At 38.7% G+C, this 5,884-nt stretch overlaps 1 long non-coding RNA gene across 1 annotated transcript in view; it reads left to right on the plus strand.

The window, feature by feature from the left end:
* The window catches only part of LOC106562725 (uncharacterized), a 7,080-nt gene extending 6,691 nt beyond the window's left edge, over positions 1–389 (plus strand). The window contains exon 5 of the long non-coding RNA XR_001319087.2: positions 1–389. This exon is cut by the window's left edge and continues 314 nt beyond it. This is a non-coding gene — a long non-coding RNA (uncharacterized lncRNA).
* Positions 390–5,884: the final 5,495 nt, after the last annotated feature.

Genomic DNA, 5,884 nt, shown 5'->3' on the forward strand with positions numbered 1-5,884 from the left:
CCACACTCCAGAATTCTGTATTTCAGTCTGATTGCCATGTGACAATGTACTTTCAGATTTTTTTGTACACTCACAAGTACCAAAACAATGGTTATGTATTTAAATCTCAAATATTGCTAGATTGGTTTTCACAGCTGTTTCATAAGGTATTCGTTATTATAAATTGTAAAGTATTCCTTGATGATATTTGTTAGCTCAACGGTATTAATTGTATGAGACATACAATTAATATATATTCAACCACAAGGGTGCACTAATGAGCTATGATTTTTTTTAAATCGTAATTGGGGACTCAAATTATTTCAGTGTAGATAAGGGAATGCCTGTTTAAAATGAAAACATGCCAGCCAGACAAGCCCGTGTATGAATAAAATGTATTTGCATATGAATGGAGTGGAAATTAGCTCACTGTGATCTGTAAGGTAAGTAACATTAATGTGTGTGTGTGGGGGGGCATTGAAATTATATTATGTTTACCCTGATGCCTGTTTATTCATATAAAGCAGAGGATGGTATTTTATCTGTTAAGTTGTTTGGTCGATGCATAGACTCATACCGATTCTAACTTTTTGGTATTTTGCATTAGGCATAGATTGCAGAGAATTTAATAAACCAACGCCATTTTCCTGTAATGTTTAGGCTGCGCAAGACCTTCGATAGGCTAGTTAGACTGCGGAAATAATCGTGGAGTTTATCATTGTTACAGCCTAGATCGCTTTATAAAATCTGGACCGTTGATTTTACTATGGCTAAGCAACATGCTTTTTTGCACGTCTCTCTAACAAGGCCTATATCCTCAATCCGAACCCTGCTTTTAACCATAAAACATCCACAGAAATGTATAGACGAAGGATTTCATGGTGACAGTGATTGTGTCTGTTAATCCGGTGAAGTGGGGTGGGGGCGAGATCAAATCATGACATCAGTGATATTCAGGTCAGAGAAAGATGCCAGAGATTCCGAGTTGGATGACTTCAAAACAAAATAAAAATCCCAGTCTGAGCTCTGTTTTTTTTTCCAGAGTTCCCAGTTGTCTTCAACGCACTGAAGACGAAAGAGATTGCTGACTTCCGAGATGTTTTGAATGCATCACTAGAGACCTAGGCTCCGGTCCAGTCACTTAAACCACACATCCTATCACCTCAGCGCAGAAATTTAGTGGACACTTCTGATGACGTCTGGCGAGTGTACACTTGCAGGGCGAGGGTGGAAGGAATGATTTTTAAATGGACCATTTTTGGCCGGAAATTCGTCACTCGTTCATCCCACGATTGTGTTTTCAGCCACCGGTGGCTTGTGGGTGCTTTATATGTGCTACATTCAATTATGAGTGCATGTCTACTTATTTTAAATAAATAATTAGTCCCGTGTGGCTCAGTTGGTAGAGCATGGTGTTTGCAACGCCAGGGTTGTGGGTTTGATTCTCTGAAAAAACTCTGGAGAAAAAAAGAGCTCAGACTGGGATTTTTATTTTGTTTTGAAGTCATCCAACTCGGAATCTCTGGCATCTTTCTCTGACCTGAATATCACTGATGTCATGATTTGATCTCGCCCCCACCCCACTTCACCGGATTAACAGACACAATCACTGTCACCATGAAATCCTTCGTCTATACATTTCTGTGGATGTTTTATGGTTAAAAGCAGGGTTCGGATTGAGGATATAGGCCTTGTTAGAGAGACGTGCAAAAAAGCATGTTGCTTAGCCATAGTAAAATCAACGGTCCAGATTTTATAAAGCGATCTAGGCTGTAACAATGATACACTCCACGATTATTTCCGCAGTCTAACTAGCCTATCGAAGGTCTTGCGCAGCCTAAACATTACAGGAAAATGGCGTTGGTTTAACGAATTCTCTGCAATCTATGCCTAATGCAAAATACCAAAAAGTTAGAATCGGTATGAGTCTATGCATCGACCAAACAACTTAACAGATAAAATACCATCCTCTGCTTTATATGAATAAACAGGCATCAGGGTAAACATAATATAATTTCAATGCCCCCACACACACATTAATGTTACTTACCTTACAGATCACATAGTGAGCTAATTTCCACTCCATTCATATGCAAATACATTTTATTCATACACGGGCTTGTCTGGCTGGCATGTTTTCATTTTAAACAGGCATTCCCTTATCTACACTGAAATAATTTGAGTCCCCAATTATGATTTTAAAAAAATCATAGCTCATTAGTGCACCCTTGTGGTTGAATATATATTAATTGTATGTCTCATACAATTAACATATATTCAACCACAAGGGTTATATGTCTCACAATTAATACCGTTGAACTAACAAATATCATCAAGGAATACGTTACAATTTATAATAACGAACACCTTATGAAACAGCTGTGAAAACCAATCTAGCAATATTTGAGATTAAAAAAAAACATATAACAAGGCAGTTAACCCACTGTTCCTAGGCTGTCATTTTAAATAATAATTTGTTCTTAACTGACTGACTTAAACTAAGGTTAAATAAAAATTGATGTTTTCGCTGACTTTTCTTAGTGGATGTACAATCGTCGCAAATTGAATTATGGGGAGTTTCAGGCTCCGGTGTGAACATAATTGTACACTCGCAAAGCCAACTGAAAATGAGGGCTGAGGGGCTTACGTTGCAAACTTCCCTTGCTTGGCTAATCATTTGGACCACCCTCCAAGATGGCGACGGGAATTCCCTGAAGGGCATAAGGCGAGGGTAAGTGGATGAGGGTGTGTTTTTTAAGCGTTTAGACCGCAGCCCTAGGCTACCTCCAACAAAGAAAAGTAAAGGGGGATACCTAGTCAGTTGTACAACAATGCATTCAACTGAAGTGTGTCTTCTGCATTTAACCCAACCCCTCTGAATCAGAGGCTGCCTTAATCAAAATACACATATTTGTCACCCGGGAACAGTGGATTAACTGCCTTGCTCAGGCTAAACGCCAAAAAAAGTTTGTCAGCTTTGGGATTCAATCTAGCAACCTTTTGGTTACTGGCCCAACACTCTAACCACTAGGCTACCAAGAAGCCCTTGTGTTTGTATTGATGTGAGAAATACGCATATCTACACACATCTAATGGTGGCTGCGATATCAACTAGCCTAATAATTTTTGCATTGAGGTGATAGGCCTATTTTAGCTAAATTGACAAATGAAATTGATGAACTTAACAGACACTTAAACTAACACGTAATGCGTAACACATGTAGACGTTTTAAGGAGTTCATGGTAAGATCATTCATAATAAACTTACACGCAAAGTGACACATTACGCGACGTGAACACTACGTCTACATGACGTGAACGTGTCGGCAGTTTGACGTCTTAGAAACAAACTTGTCTCCATTGACAGTCTATGTTAATTCATGCCGTTATTTTATGACACTAGGAAGACATTAGGTGACTTGGTGAGAGGTATCGGTAGCTTCACGAGGCTTAATTCTGGCATGAATAACCCCCCATAGGGAACTTGAATGGCTTTTCAGCCATGAGTCTGTGAGCATAGTAAAAACTTTCAGGCAGTGGCGACACAGGCAGTGGCAGGTGGGGCTTTGAGCCCCACATTTTTAGCAAAAAAAAGAAAACATTTTGGCCTTGCCTGTTTTGCATGTTATTTTGGCATTAATACGTGTCACGTATCAGTTTGCAAACAATGTAAAAAAAATTATAGAATTGAGTTAATACAACCATGGTCTCTTTTTTGTTTTCTTGAGTAAGGCAGCTCCAAAATGCAGGTGTTTCAGCCTAGCTCAGTGCTTTCTGTGGTGGTGTGGCAAGCCAACAGAAAATACAGAGCGTTGCACCGTGATTGGCTCAGTGTTCTGTCACTCATGGGGACACTACGTCACCGCCAAGTCTACGGCTGAGTTTCAAACTCATAAAATACACACACTCCTCCACTTATCCTCGCCTTATGCCCTTGGGGGAATCCCCGTCAACATCTTGGACATCGGTCTAAACGATTAGCCAAACAAGGGAAGTTCGCAACATAAGCCCCTCAGCCCTCGTTTTTGATTGAGTTGCGAGTGCACAATTGTGTTCACGTCGGGGCTTCGGGGCCTGAAACGCCCCATAATTCAATTCGCGATGATTGTACATCCGCTAAGAAAAACCTCAATGTAAATATGGAGAAGTCAACATACAAGTGTAAGTAAAAATTGATGTAAATAAGTAAAAAATTGTGCTACTAATGCACGTGACGGCACAAACACGTCTCGTAAAAGTAATGTTTTTGTTTGGTTAGTTTTTGGAAATTGTAGAAATAAAACATTTTCCTTCTTCAGAAGTTCCAGCTAGGCAGGCTAACGTTATTTATCTAATTAATTTGCTAGCTATCGTACAGTCGGCGTCTATTAATAATTATATATTCAATGTAAGTAGACATGCAATCATAACTGACTGTAGCGCATGTAAAAACACAATCATCATGGGATGAACGAGTGACGAATTTCTGAGCAAGAGCCGTCCATTTAAAAATAATTCCTTCCTCCCTCGGCCCTTGCTCTGCAAGTGTATACTTGTCAGACGTCATGATACGTCATCGGAAGTGTCCACATTTTTTTGAGGGGTGAGGGTGTGTCTGTTAAGTGTTTGGAATGCAGCCTAAAGGTAGAGCTAGAAAATTCAAGCCCTTTGGGTGCTGCCATAGAGTTACATTAGAATTGCCCATCCAAGAAGGCTCAAGGTCATTGGCCAGAGATAAAATGACATCAAATCATGTTATATCTACAGTAGCTTTGATTGGACTCAAAATCTAGCAGTCATCATCATGAATCAATTCGCCAATCTACTGGCATATCCTTTTTAATCATTGTCATATGAAGATTAATAACGAAGAGAAATTATAGATAAAATGTATCAGTGCTCATCGGCCATTGGACATAAACATTACACAACAAGTTGGAAATCGCAAATTCAGCAATGAGTGGTTTGGAAGGAATCAGTGGCTAACTGCAAGCATTGCAAAAGCAATCATTAGCCTGCAATTCCAAGTCTAAGATTAAGGGTCTCTTTTCCTAGTTTCAAATTATAAACATTCAACATTGGCCATGCTGTCAATGAAACATGATTCGTACCGCACTCAAAACAACTGTTAACTCGAAACTACAAAATCTGACTTCAGTGGGTTCCAGACAACTGGGAACTCGGGGAAAAATGAGCTACGACTGGGAAAATATGTTGTGAACTTTCATCCAACTCGGAATTGTAAATCGGGAACTCGGGCCTCTTAGCTTGAGGACTATTTTTGTTTTACCAATCTATGGCACAATGTTATTTGCAATTGTAGAAATATATATAATTTAGGTCAACCACTTGCGTGGTGCACAGGACTGTTTTTATTTGCAACTAGAAAGAACTTTCCTTTTTGTGAGAACCTGCTTCATGTGAACATATACAAGTTTAATATTCTTCATATAGTCACTGTGATAGTAAATATCCATTTCTATTTTTTCTATTAATGCCAGGGGAATCCGTAATATTTTGAAAAGGAAATCTTTATTTTTGTATTGTAAGGGTAAGAGTGACGACTTTTATTTCATTCAAGAAACTCATGCCTGTTCCACAGATACTGCGTTTTGGAAGTGTCAATGGAGGAATGATATTTGGTTTTCATTTGGTACTAATCGGTCAGCAGGTGTCGCTATTTTAAAAGGCAACTTTAAGGGTCATATATTGAGTTATGAAGCAGATAATACAGGGAGATGGATTATACTATTGGTAGATGTCAACCACATTCAATTAATTGTTGTAAATACTTATGCTTCCAATAACAAGTCAAGTAACTGTATTTTATTTAGAGACATTGAGAGGAAAACAAGTAAAATTATGTCTAAATTTCCATTGGCCAAAGTAATATGGGGTGGAGATTTTAATACAGTATTACATAATA

This window comes from Salmo salar, chromosome ssa11 (assembly GCF_905237065.1).
Source record: "Salmo salar chromosome ssa11, Ssal_v3.1, whole genome shotgun sequence".
NCBI lineage: Eukaryota > Metazoa > Chordata > Actinopteri > Salmoniformes > Salmonidae > Salmo > Salmo salar.